Source organism: Cydia splendana, chromosome 1 (genome assembly GCF_910591565.1).
Source record: "Cydia splendana chromosome 1, ilCydSple1.2, whole genome shotgun sequence".
NCBI classification, from domain to species: Eukaryota; Metazoa; Arthropoda; class Insecta; order Lepidoptera; family Tortricidae; genus Cydia; species Cydia splendana.
Genome location: NC_085960.1, coordinates 16505220 through 16519921, shown reverse-complemented (window position 1 = coordinate 16519921; position 14702 = coordinate 16505220). Strand labels below are relative to the sequence as shown.

Here is a 14702-nt window from a genome sequence, read left to right as displayed (position 1 = left end):
ATTTTTTTTTAACAGAGTTATGAAAAAAAATGTTTGACAAGTTTACTATTCTGTATAGTAGGAGAACTGGGCTATTCACAGGTATTTTTTTTCTAGAGCAAATCCTCATAGTATACATTTAGTAGAGGATTTTCGAAAAAAAAAATCTAAAGTTTTTTTTTGAATTTTGAATTTTTCGATTTTTTTGTATGGGTGAGTGAAAATTTAGTCACAGAAATGAATTCTTCATCCTCGAATTATACGAAAATGACACCAAACTTGATATAGTTGCGAGATGTATGCAGATATAAAGCTTAGAGTGAGGCGCGCCGGAGGCACTTTTACCCCCCCTCCCCTGCCCACCTACTGGGGGGAACCTCTTGGCAAAAATTTAAATGGGGCTCCCATACAACAACCGTGATTTTTGACCAAAGTTAAGCAACGTCGGGAGTGGGCAGTACTTGGATGGGTGACCGTTTTTTTTTGCTTTTTTTTTGCATTATGGTACGGAACCCTTCGTGCGCGAGTCCGACTCGCACTTGCCCGGTTTTTTTTAATTAATGTTCAGACATATTTTTGTCTATGATGTGCCAAGATGCCAACATAACGGGTCTAATCTGCTTATTAGCACAGAATAAATAATAGTACTACCGTACAGAAAGGAAACTTCCTACAAAACCGAAGTTTGACAGCGGTTCAGGGTCGAATCATGCTATCCCTTTCTAATACATGGCACTATCCCTTTCGGCAATTTAGGACTGTCAAAAATCAAGTGATTATCTTATCTGTGGTCGTGCACGCAAAAGGAAGTCAAGTGGTGCCAACCCTAATAATTGCTCGGAGCAATGCTGAGTCGAGCGGAGCCGAGTTTGGCCGAAGTCAGGAGTTTCGCACCCCTGTTATTAGTTAATAATCCCCTAATAACTGTTTATGAATCACGGGTAGTGAGTATTATATTCTTTGATCACGGGTCTTATCAACGGCTTATTAAGCCTAAACAGCGAATTAGCTAATAAGCTGATCATTCCTCATTTAAGGATTTTTCATGAATACGGCTGTTAGTTAGTACCTATGTATATGTATATGACTCAATTAGGTAAGGTGTGTAAAGCGCTTCCTCTGGCTACTATGTGTTATACTTTATAGTCATAAATTTCAACTCTGTGCCTATAAAGTTTGACATTCCTTCACATAATTTTATTCAATTCAGTCAGCATGAAATCAAGCGTACTTTTTCAATTATAAAACTATATTTGTTATTACTTGTACCTACTATTAATGTAGGTATGCAGAAACAATCAAACTTGTTCGATTACAGCAAGAAATAATCTTATACTTTCAATAATTGAAGTGGCTAGCTCTACCTAACGAAATGTGTAAGTAATTAACCATCAGGCAGGGGCGTATTTACCCTAGGGCCATCCGGGCCATGGCCCGGAACGCCAACCCCCAGGAGCGGCATACGCCGCCCCAGGCGGATTGCATTTTGTTTTTCTTCCTTGACTTTTGGGGTGGCGAAACGTATTGGCCCGGGGCCCCAAATTTCAAAATCATCAATGGCATCAGAATTCATATAAACTATTATCTACCTTACCTATGTACTTACGTATGTAATATCTTATCAATTATCTGTCAAGAATATACTTTAATACAGGCTTTTACGTTAACTGTAAACACTTAACGTCTTTGCATTTTTCGTAACGACTAATAGGGAATATTACGCAAAACGCGTAGAGGGCGTCACTAGCTCAATCACATGGCCTACCGTGAAACACGACAATCGAAAGTTCGGTTTTTGCCTCTCTGATAACTCATGCCTATTCGATCGATGAAGATAACGAAATTTCGATTTTCGCGTTTCGAAGTAGGCCACCTGTAAACAAACTTGTTATGTTCCAAAATATGTATTATTTGACCAAAAAAAATAGTATGCAAGAAAGAAAATATCGCGTCCTAGAACAGAAAAGTACAATTTTCATCCCTATTAACGTTCGGCCAACACTGTCTCTTAGCAGGGAAGAAATGTGCCACTTTGATCCCTCCTAGCGGGGAAGAAAAAGCCCTTTTTCGAAAAAACTGTTTTTAAAGCCTATTATGTATAAGTTACTCTATGGTTTAATATGTGCACTAGTGCTGCACTCTGGCGGCAGAACATTGCATAATATACTCCCTATTGCTATACCATATTTTAGCTAAATTGATTCAGCGGTTTAAGCGTGAAGAGGATTTTTTTTTATTGTAGGTGTTTTTACTTCGAAATGATGACAATATATAATTTATTCGGCATCCCCGATTTATATCAAATAAATAAATGATATAAATATTAAGATAAAGTTGAGAGCCCCCCTTCCCAATTTGTATTGTATTATAGTTCGGGCGATTTTCCGCAACTCGACGACTGGCGCGTATTTTGCGTGATATGAGGTGGGCTAGTCCTGCCAGCCCAGCTCCTCGAGGAATCCTATCAAACCTTTGTTTGTTGAGTAGGACCTCGGGGAGGTCTCTCGGGGGATCCGATATGTTTTTCCCTGTATGGGGCCACTCCGCTGCATTCCAACACCACGTGAGAGGCTGTTTCTTCTTTCTCCATGCATCCACGGCATAGGGCACTGTCTGTGACACCTGTTATAAAAAGATGTTTGTTAAAAAGTCCATAGCCTGTAATGACACTGGTTACCGCACTCAGCCGAACCTTTCCTAGTTGAAGGAGCGCCCTTGTGAGCTTACCGTTGATGCCAGGCATGGCTTATTTGGCCTGTCTGCCCCCTTCCCATAAAAAATTACATCAATTATCTTGGTGCCTCCACTTCTTAAATCTATCATTGGGTCCTAAGGGCCAATCCTGCCAATGGAAATCTTTGGTTTACGAAACGCCGTATTTCACGAGATACAAGTACGACTAGATTGGCATTTACAGATTTTGAAAAACGTAATTTATTTAAGAGACAAAAATATCTGGTTTCATTTAAGATCTACCTATTGATCGGCACTGATACTCTCCATCTTGTTTAAAAGACAGTCCATCTTTGCCTCGCTGGATGCCAGAAGGTGATGTCGCCAGCGTACCTTAAGTTTAATATTTTACGCTCTCCCACGGAAATGCCGTAATTCCAGCCGTCGCATGTTCTCCTCACTATGTATTCACCGTATACATTAAACAGGATTGGCGTGAGAATGCACCCTTGCCGGACGCCTTTCTGGAAGTTGAAAGGGTTTGATGTGACTCGGTCAACTTTGACCGACCGTTTTTTGATAATTATGAGTTATGACCGAAAATAATCTTTACTGACAGAATTTACGAATTCACACAAGCGCGCTCTGACGTACAATCCGACTGCAGCGCCCTTTACACTGTAAGGTCGGGCTAGCCCGACGTTCAGGCGCACGAAGCGCGCTCTGACGTACAGTCGTACAAGGGTCCTTACAGGCGCTGGCGCTGTATACAAGATCGTGTAATAGTAGAAGAGCCGGCCGCAAATTTTCTAACCGACTTGATACCACGATGAAATGCACAATGGTTTCCCATAAAAGTGATGCTAAGACCGAATTCGATAGTCTGCCACGGCGGAACTTGCCGAAAGTACGAAAAAGAAGGCCACTTCCGGTGCGAAAAAGGGGGCTGATTTAACCCATCTCATACCGAGTGGGCGATTGTGACTTTTTAAACTTTTAACTTTTGTTATAAAATTCCGGGGTTCCCAGGGGCGGCTAAAAAATAACTGCATTCCCATTGCCAAGGAGGTTTTGGGATTATACTGAGCAACTTTTACTATGAGACCAACCCCGAAATCGCGAAAAAAAATTACTCTTCTATAGAAAATGGACCAGCCAAAATGTATGAAACCGCCAAATTTTTTTTATACGTATACGTACATGTTTTATAATTGTTGCATACCTACCTATTTGGTATGACTTATTTTTTAATAAAAAAGACAAATCTAGATCGCTTACCGTCTTTCTAATGCTAAAAAACGAAGTATAGTAGGGATTTAATACTGAACTACTAAAGTTTGAGCACCACTCAACACCATATTTTCATACAATTATTTCCTAGTTCGGTAATGCGGCCTCCCTATTCGGTATAATGTGCAAATCACGTTTCTTAGTTCGGTAAATGGTACAAATCAAGGAAACCGGAATAATGACTTTAAAAATGTTTTTAATACACGTCCAATCATTTCAGTAATTTATAGGTATGTTTAAATGAGGACAAATTTATCTAAGTTTCTATTTTAGTATTGAACATATTCGTATGAAAATACCAGAACTAATTAAAAAAAGAAACGTAAGTCTAGGGCTTAAGCATTCGGTGAAGCGTACTTTTAACTTATCCCGGCATTTTTGCCACGGCTCATAGGAGCCTGGGGTCCGCTTGACAACTAATCCCATGATTTGACGTAGGCACTAGTTTGTACGAAAGCGACTGCCATCTGACCTTCCAACCCAGGCCTTATTGGGATTAGTCCGGTTTCCTCACGATGTTTTCCTTCACCGAAAAGCGACTGACAAATATCAAATGATATTTCGTACATAAGTTCCGAAAAACTCATTGGTACGAGCCGGGGTTTGAACCCGCGACCTCCGGATTGAAAGTCGCACGCTCTTACCGCTAGGCCACCAGCGCTTCTATCGATAAGTCATAGGTAGATTAATATTATTTAAAACATGTTACTCCTACTTGCTGTAGGTAAGTAACCGAGAAATTTTTAATAACGCAAATCAATCACAAAGCGGTACATAATATCTTTAATGCATATATTTAGTACTTAAAAATTAAAACTTAAACTGTAGTATAGTGCCAAAAGAATAGAAAACTAGCCATATATCAAAAGAGAAGAAGATATCGAACGTGTTGTGTATTTCGCGGTAGCTATCTTCATATAAAAATGTATTATATATATCTAAGTATAACGTTAAGGTAACGTCGATAACAGACATGTCGATATTACAAACAAAACAAAAGTCAATCACATTATTTTGCCACAAAAACTTCTGTCATGATCAACAATCATCAACGGGGCGGCAAATTTCTAGTCGGCCCCGGGCGGTAAACACATACGCTACGCCGCTGCTACTGGGCCTTAGGGCAAATCCGCCACTGCACATTGCGGCGCACTTTACACTGTAAGCTTTGCATGCTCTGATTTACAAGGCGTCTGTGGTGCACTCCACACAGTAAGGTCGCGCAAAGCGCGCTCTTTCATACAGGGCGCCTGCGGTGCCGTTTACAATATGGGGTTTCTATAAGCGGCCATAAGCGGCGTTTACAAAAACTTTCCACTCAACGTTTCACGTAAACCACTCCGGCTAAGTCCCTTACATAGCCTATCCGCATTTTTGTTATGTTAGTTCTAATTTTAAATCGAAATTGACAAGAAAAAATAAAAAAGTGAGAGTGAGAAAAGGTTGAATGACGCCAAAACTAAAACAAAATGCCCAAGGCCAGGGGCCTTACCATGATGTCCTTATTCGATTCTGTTTAGGACTTAAACTAGGGTAAATACTTACTTAATATAGGCTTATTATTAACCGGGCAACTAAAATATTAAACAGGAACTTTCATTGGGCATATAATAATATAATTTGGCTGTGCATTAATATTTTAGCGCCAATAAAAATATTTTAGCCTCAAATATAAGCATCATATTATTAAAAAAACTGGCAGCAAAATCAAGCCACCTAAAAAAATTATAGGGAACTTAAAGTGATAAGTTGGCGTCTAAAATAATAAATTGGCAACTAATATTGTAAAGCGATCATAAAATTTAGTTGTCATCTAGTTGTTCACACCTAAGTAATCAACTAATCATAACTGAGCATATCGTTTCAGCTAGGTAGTATTTTAACACGAAAGCAGTTAAATTTAATGAATATTGGTCACTTTTTACACAAAACACCTCAAATTAATTTACTAATACGCAATGGTCAGTATACTTATAGTCGAAATTTCTAATCATGAAACGCCTAATGGCCATTATACGATTAGATCTTTAAATTTTTTATTACTTATTTCAATAGTTACCACCGTGTTCTGCTAGAGTCAACAGATAGGTGCGACGACGAGCGAAGCGAGGAGGAGCGTGTTAGGGGCTGTCCATAAATTACGTCATCGATTTTTGACGATTTTTGACCCCCCCCCCCTATCATCATCCAAAAATCATGCTTCAAATGACCCCATTTCCTCCTACTTCATGCTACCGTCATCCGATGTCCAGACCCCCCCCCCCTAATTTGAAATGACGTAATTTATGAATAGCCCCTTAGGTTGACCGTGTAATGACCAAACAAAATATTTTAAAAGAACTTCATTTTTGAATTAATAGATAGCCGTTTTCTTTTTAAAATGTGCTTCATAAATGGTCTCCAATATATTAATTCAGTTGCCAAATAAATACTTGGTAGGGGGAAGCGGGGCAGATAGGCACAAGGGGCAGTTTTGAACACCCACATCAATTCCTTAACTAAAAACTTATGTTCACTATCTGCAACACTAAAAAGTGGTTTTGTATGCGTGACTGAGGTACGAGCTTCGGCACATATCTCCTGCCAGCCGTTGCCGCTTGGTGCGTGAAAACGTGTTTCCGTGGTGGCATAGTAAATAAATTGTGTTTCTTTTATCGAGATGTGGTGCGAAATTTTAGACTTTACCGGATTAACATCATAATGAGCGCTTAGTACGTTTATTCAGTAATAGGGTTAGCTTATTATTTTGAAGTAATACTTAATAGTATATTTTTAATAAATTATTTTTCATATATTTGACTATTGGGGTACTATGGTACAGTAAAGATTGGGGTAGTTTTGAACATATCAAAGTGCCCCTCTAGTGTATCTAAGTGCCCCTGTCAGTTTTTTTGTTGTGAAAAATGTTTTAAAATATTTTTTACTGAATAGTGCGAACGTACAAAGAGAAAGAAAATTGACAAAGAAAAGTTAAAACAACCAAAGTAGCTTTTTGTCAAAAACTGACACTGATTTCATTAAAAGTTTTTTTTTGTAGTTTTAGTGCACCTGCTTAATAACTGTAGTATGTCCTAAATAGTACCGCACTTAAGAGACGTTTTATAATGTTTAAAAAGTTTACTACTGGTCAGCTAACTGAGTTGATCTGTAAAGTGTGCTCTGGGGGGGCAGTTCGAAACACTTACGGGGCACTTGGATTCACGTGCCAAAGTACCCCAAAATGATGTATCAAAGTGTCCCATGTAATGTATCAAAGTGCCCTACAGGTGGGGCACAATTGAACAAATCCCATTTTTTGTTAAAATCCATATTGTTGATCACACTCATATTTAGTTTTCCAATTTGTTGTACTTTAAAGTGGCTAAAATATAGATGAATCTAGTAATAAATGATAAATGCGGCGAAAGTTATTTTGTAGGTAAGGTTATAATTCGCAAAATATCTCAGTGACATTTAACTTTTTAAAAGCATAGACGCTATACCATAGAGTAAATAAATAAGTTCAACAAAGGGTGCGTTCAGAGGCATGATATTTTTAGGGTCCAAACTTAAGTCGTAACGTGTCAGCGTTTAATAAACGCTCGTTTTTTTTGAAGTTATTGAGTAACTTGGTTTTATCATTACGGTTTGTTTCAATACATTCCATTTAATGATGTAACGTTACGATGATGTTTTTTAGCACCAAGTTTAAGTCAAATTGAAGTTTTTTATATGGTGCTAGGTGAAGTTTCGTTTTGGATTTTGGACATGGAGTTTGGATCGCGGCGTATTAAGGATTCGGACACAAGGGTTTTGGTAGGTTTAGGAGGTGGAGGTTTTCTCTGGACGCAAGGTCCCGGTTTTTTAGCTTTCACCTTGCCGCCAGAGTAAACGCCCTCGCTTACGCCATAACGTTTCGTTCTACGGTTGTTTCGTTTGGAGTGTTGGATATTGTGGTAAAAATATTCAATCACGACTGTATGTACGGAACGTGGTGAGCAGCAATGTCTGTTTTCACTACTATTTTTTTGTTTTGTGTGATGAATGAAAGGGTTCTTGGAACAGTGCTCTAAATGCGTGGAGTATGAAAGGGGCGTTACAACCTAGCTCACTTTTTAAGTTTTGGAGCGATCCATAATACGGCCAGGGGTTTTTTGTGAGAAGTTATCGGGTGCTTACCACACCCGAGCGCCGTGTTTGGTGCGTTTTGTGTTTTAGGTCGACAGGGGTCCACACCCAGGAGATTTTGTGAGGTATGGCGGGGCGCGCACTGCATACCACGGACGTTTTGCGTTCTATTGTTGTACTCCGATGGGTTCTTGCTCTTTTCAGGCGTCGACTTGGTACTCGCTGGTGGGTATCTTTTTGTGTACGTGTTGCCCATAAGTCCAAGCCATAGAGGCGTTGGTGAGGCACACGATTTTTTGTGTTCGCGCTGCCGATACAATGAGAAATATTTTGTAGGCGAAGATGCGACACGCGGTATCGCCGCCAATCATGCCTGGCGTGCGATACTGTTTCAGTACTCATCCTCAATGGTTGAGATTTTGGGCATGTTGCAACCTCAGAGTTGTGTAAGGTTTTGGTCGGTTTGTTTTGTGATCCGGAGAGTTGGGGGATAGGTTACTCTCACCAACTCGAAGGGCCTAGATGTTTTGGTATGGTTTGGTAAGTTTTGTTTAATGGAAGAGTTGGCACAGTTAAGATGTGTCCAATTCAACCGTTTGTTGTTGGTTTTTTTTGAGGATTGGTATTTTGTCTGTTTGGGTTTGTTGTGGTTGTCAACCTGAAGGGTTGAGACAATTATTGGTGTCCTCAACCCGTAGGGTGGCGACAATTTTAGGATTAGAATGGAAATTTCGGAATTACTAATTATATTTTGGATTGGATTTTTATTTAGCTTCTCAAGTTTATGAAGTAAACTTCGAAGTAGGAATTATTTCGGAATTTTTATTTTTTTGCCCGGTCTAGTAGAGATAGGTTTAGGAATGCTGATCATCAGTCCTGGCAGTTGGTTTGGTTTTTCCAGCGCAACGACGCAATGTTGTGCTGGTAAAACCAAGGAATGTTCACTGGTTAGTTAGGAATAAGGTGTGGATTTTTCCGTCTGTTCGGATACCACATAATTTTTTTAGTATTTAGTGTTGCGTGGGTTCGAGAATTCGTAAATTTAAAATTTATGGTTTAGCGGTTTTGGCATGTAGTGTTGATTGATAGTTTGGTTTACTTTGGCTTTTCTTTTCTGGATAGGGCTCTCGAAACCTGCGGCAATCATTTTGGTTGTGTTTTTTTTTAGGTGCTCCCATACTAGGTATGGTCGAGGTAGTTTCGTATTGTTTTGTTTATTTTTCTTTGTGACACATGTTTTGGATTTAGGATAGTCGCTGAGGACAGCGAGCGTTTTACCCTTGGTAAAACGCAACAGCGGGGAGAGGGGTATTGTGACACGGCACTTTGCATGTATGATTCAGTTTAACGTTTTTAGGATTGTCTCGAATATAGTATAGTTTTGTTTTATGGCAAGGAAGTCATTGATGTAGCAACAAAACAAATGACAACCATTTGGCCAATTAGAAACTAATTAAATCTGATGGTGTTGCTACTTCAAATTAAATCCTAAATTGATGGAATAGTATTTATTAAATATTTAAATCAAAATTTAATTTTTAAATACAAAAAAGGAGGAAATATGTTTAGATAATTAAATATGATTTATTTCTATAGGTTGGACTTACATACAAAAATTATTCCATGAATTTTATTAGTTACGGTTATTTTGATTGTGTTATCCCAGGGACAGTTAGGTTGAGATCATTTCCTGGTTGGCTTTTGCCCTGGATGGGCATCTTTTAATTTAGAAAGTGAAGCTAAATACATCATGCTCTGGTAGCATCGATCCGAGTCTTGGTTAGGCAGCAGCCGCTGCATCCATGAGCTAGGAAGCTCATGCAGAAATTATTTTGCCACAGACAGTAAGTAGAATATGATAATATATAATTGACTCCTTGTTGAATCTTTGTCCCTGCTTATTTGACCATTCGTTTTGTTTCCAGTCTGCTGGCGAAACAATGTGGTGGGATGGGATAGTATCAGAGCTGTGAGATGAGTCCACTCTAGGAATTTCCAGCTGGTGAGAAACTTAGATCATATAATGTCTCTTAGGTTAGCAGAGCACATGCTTCTAGTTATTAATCTTGAATTGTTTCTTTCAGCTGATTGGGGTTTTTTTTCGTTTTTATGTTACTACGTATGTGAAATCAGTTCGCATATCAGAGTATGGAAGTCTGTCCATATTCCTAAAACTTCAAGTGTCTGGTGAGCAGTTCGCCATAAGAATTTCGCTCTTCTGCTGGATGGAGGTGACGTCACCTTCAAACTGAGACCTTAGTCCTTCGGTGTTGCTCTGCGGTGTCGGGTCAGATTCCCGCTGCGGCAAATCAGCTCCGGCGCAGCGGAGGATCACACGTCGGGCTTGAACTGGTGGAACATTGTTATGAGGTTGGTGTACGCTTTCCTTCCGTCCTAGAAGCATTTCCAAATTTAAAGTTAAAGAATTTAGTAGAATCATATGTGATGGCAAATGATAAATTAGGTACTAACAAATTTAGATAGGTCTGCTTGTAAATCATTGTAGAACCATTTTTGGCACGACCCGGCTCTATCGTCTGACATTATAGAATAAGGTGCTTAATGCTAGCTTAATAAATGATTTACTTGTAGAACAACTTCCTCAGTGTGAGAATAGAAATAAATTATGTGTCACAAAACTAACATTTCATTTTGACATCCTTTAGAAACCCCTGAATAGTTGATGGAAATAAGTGTAAGCACCTGCTTGAGTTTTTGGTTAAGATTTAGATTGGTTAATTTAGTAACTTTAATTGTCCGTGAGTTTCCCCAGGGCAAAGCCCCTGCCGGGCTAGGAAAACTCCCCGTGACAATATCTTTTACTGGCCATAAATTAAACAAGAAAAGATATACTTTGTATACCTTAGTAAATTTGTCATCTACTAAGTACAAAAAAAATATATTTTGAGTTCATTTTGGGGCCTAAAATCGATTTCAAAAAAGGGTGTACCAAGCTGCCCCGCTTCCCCCTACCTGCCTAAAAATAATCAAATGCTGTAACGGCATTAAAATACAACTCATATTGATATATTTTAAGGCTCCGTTTTAGTTGCCAAACTATTAATTTTAGTAGCCATTTCTATTTTTTTAAACTACCCAAATTCGATTAATTAGTTGACCGGTTAAATACGTGCCCTTAATATACGTTAGTGACGGCCAAAATGACCAAATGTACCTATCGTACGGTCATCGTGTTCCGATATATTTCATATATTTAGGTACTTTAGTGGTACTATTACCATTAGAGTACCTACTACTTATAACTCTTATAAGTAAAGAAAGAGTGGCAACTCCATACATCAGTATTCTTACCAAAACGCGAGTTATTTCGAAGTCGACATCTAACGTCAAGTAGTGGAACTATCAGTATCGCTACTTGACAGCAGATGTCACAACTGTCACAAGTGTCGCTACTGACAAAAAATGTACTTACAACTAAAACAGTTGAAAACAGACTTAGCGCCACTTGCACCATTAACCTAACCCGGAGTTAACCCCCCTTAACCCCGGTTAAACCGTTAACCCAATGTCAAATTGTACTGGTAACCATGGTAACACCATATTTAACCGGTTAACCCCGGGTTAGTGATTGGTACAAGTGGCCCTTAGAGTTGATCAGGTTACTTGTCTATTGTCAACTAACAGTACTTACCTACATAAATTCCGCTACTCGACGTTAGCTATCGACCACGAAATTACTCGCGTTTTGGTAAGAAAACTGATGTATGGAGTTACCACTCTTTCTTTACTTATATTATTACTCTATGCTATTACTACCTATATGACGCTGACAATGACAGTACTAGATAAGAAATGCTGATGATAGGTACCTGCTTTTCAGATTTCTCTCGAAATAATCTTATGTTTACCATAGCATTTATTTGCGCTGTTATTACGTTTATGTCTGATGATATTGAAGCTCAGACAGCTACGGTACCTGTGACACATGGGGACCCTGGGGTGATGGGGCCCCGCAGGACGAGATCTACTAAGAAAAAGCGTAAAACAGGTGCTAAATACCATCGTTCGACAGCAACAACGGATGGACGCCTCACAATAGGAAATATATTTGAAGACTGGACGACAAAGGTACAGTGAAGTTACACGTTCTTTAGTACCTATACCTACGTATTTTTTTGCGTGCCTGAGCATGTCCTATTTCATATTCTGTCAGCTCTTATCTACTATCTTACTCTTCATGGGCGATGTTCATGGGTCAAAGAATGGAATGGACATAGGTGGAGATCAAAGAAAAGGGCCCGCAAAGAGGTTTTAAAATAAAACTTTAGCATTCATTTGCCTGTGTCAAAACTACACGTTTAATAAAAATTGGGTCTGTAGTTTCAACCTAATTATGACATAGGTACCCGAGTATGATCGGATGGAGGATAAGATAGTAGCACTATACGTGCGTATGTCGAATATTTAAAGGGCCATATTGTACCTACTGTAAAAGTACAATGTTTTACAGTAGGTACATATTTCCTATCCTTCCTTCCTATCCTTTAAATTTTCGACATACGCACAGTGCTAGTTACCGCACTAGGGCGGTAAATTAGCACCATATGTACCTACTGTAATTATTACATTACAACGTTTTACAGTACATATGGCCCTTTAAATTTTCGACACATGGACGTATAGTCTTAGTTACCGCACTAGGGCGACCGACTTAACTATTATGGTATCATTCGTATTGTAGCGCAGTTGGTAAACGTATCCTTTATACTTATATGTTATATGTCAAACCAATATGGGCTGTGCGAAAAGAGAAGAATCATAGAATGTATGGGGCCCAATACATTCCATGATTATTCTCTTTCCGCACAGACTCTAGTAGTTTAACTAAAATAGGTGAAATCATGTAAACTAGTGGCTCTGTGAGCTATATACCTAGCGAGCATAGCTTAAAACTGAATAAATGCATTATTTTGTGATACTTATTTATATATATGCATATTTTTTTAAAGGAAGAATTTGGTTTTTGGAAATTTATGAGACTTGTTACATTGGATCCAATTACACTGTTTTCCACGACCACTAATGCTACAACAAAGGCAGAGAGAAAGTAATAAATTTAAGGCATATGAAGATAGGCTGAAATATTTGCATGCCGTTATTCGGCTGAATTATGTCGTGAGTCGTGACCCATAAAAACTATGTAACATCTGTTAACTACCATAATTCACGCAAATAAACGATCTTATCTTATCTTAATTTTTAAAACCGCCACCGAATACAGACCCTCCTCCTTCCTGGAATTGAAGTCGGTTAAAAATAATCAAGACCAAGACGTCCTTTCGTCGATATGTGTTCACTAAAGATTCAATGTTGGACAGCCGACGTCAAATATATGTTTACACTTTTGTACTAGAGATGCAACGGGTAGTTGTTTTGCCGGATACCGGATACCGGATGTTCGGACTGACCATCGGCCGAATATTCGGTAGAGATGCCCCGAATAGTAGTTTTAGCAGAATACCGAATATTCGGCCCCTATCTCGGCCGAAGCGCCGAATATTCGGCTGACGAGGCACCGGTAGCAAATGTTGTTCTTCTTGGCCACTTCCCAGCGCTCGTTCGTGTCGATCTTCATAAACTGCGGGCACGATGGCAATTGGTGCGTAGCGTGTTCACATAACGGACACGCCGGCTTCTCTTCTTTTGGCTTCTTATTGATTTCGACTGCGGCGGCGTAGGTTCGCTCGGGCTTCTTTCTTGCACTTCTTACTTCTTTATTTTCCGTTGTATTTTCAGGCGGAGCGTAAGGCGTGCACTTGTCGGCTTCACTATTCAAAAAGTCGGCAATCTTCTTAAGTTCGGGCGTCTCTTCTCTTGTAGCTGCGTAGTCGTACCACTTGTTGCGAATTATCGGCGATAACTTGTCAACTATCGACCGCAGTAACTCGGGGTCGTAGAGATACTGCGGCTTCTTCAATATCTCGATAGTCGTCACTGTGTTAGCGATCCGGCTGGCGAATATGCACAGATCACGTGGGTTGTCGGTGAGGCGCGGCAGTCCCTTTATCTTCTCCAGTTCGTTGACAAGGGACCATAACGGGACCGCCGGCGACCCACACTTTGCGCCTTTCAAATAAGAATGTTATAATAGGCTAATTAGGAAAAGAGTCTAATTAGAAAAATAAGTTAGGTAGGATAGCATAAGAAATAAGACTCGTAAGTTCAATATTTTAAATAAAGAAAGCATGAGGGCCGAGGAAAAGAGAGGTATTATATTAGAAAGAGATGGGTAGATAGGAAGTCTGCGCGCATGCGCCGATCTCTCACGATCCGCGCATGCGCGCCACGCGGGTAGCGGGGGACGATGTACATAAAATAGACGGTAATAAAAGCAGGTACGTCGCCCCGCTCAGCGTCAGTCCAGAGCCAGCAGTCGACTAGGAAACAACTAAAAGGAAAAGAAGAAACCTCTCCAACCTCGACCCTCCTGCATCTGAAAAAGCCAGCTGGCAGCTGCGTTGTTTTATTGCTCCATCCTCTGCCGCCTACGAGAATTTCTACAGTCCACTCTCCCCCCCTGCGCACCCCGCTGCGATGTATGAAGATAGGGCCTAACACTCACATTGTTTGGTCCTCGTCGAAGCCGGATCTCTGAAGCAAGAAAACAGCAAGTTGGTAGTAACAAGAAACAA

The 14702-nt window shown here is 39.7% G+C and overlaps 2 long non-coding RNA genes across 2 annotated transcripts in view; one reads left to right on the top strand and one right to left on the bottom strand.

Annotated features, from left to right (window-relative positions):
* The window catches only part of LOC134796542 (uncharacterized), a 341845-nt gene that overhangs the window by 216390 nt on the left and 110753 nt on the right, over positions 1–14702 (bottom strand). The gene's annotated exons all lie outside the window — the stretch shown is intronic.
* Positions 1195–13254, top strand: LOC134798257 (uncharacterized). Its single transcript, XR_010145172.1, has 3 exons — positions 1195–1355; positions 11891–12138; positions 13020–13254. It is a non-coding gene; the product is annotated as an uncharacterized LOC134798257 (long non-coding RNA).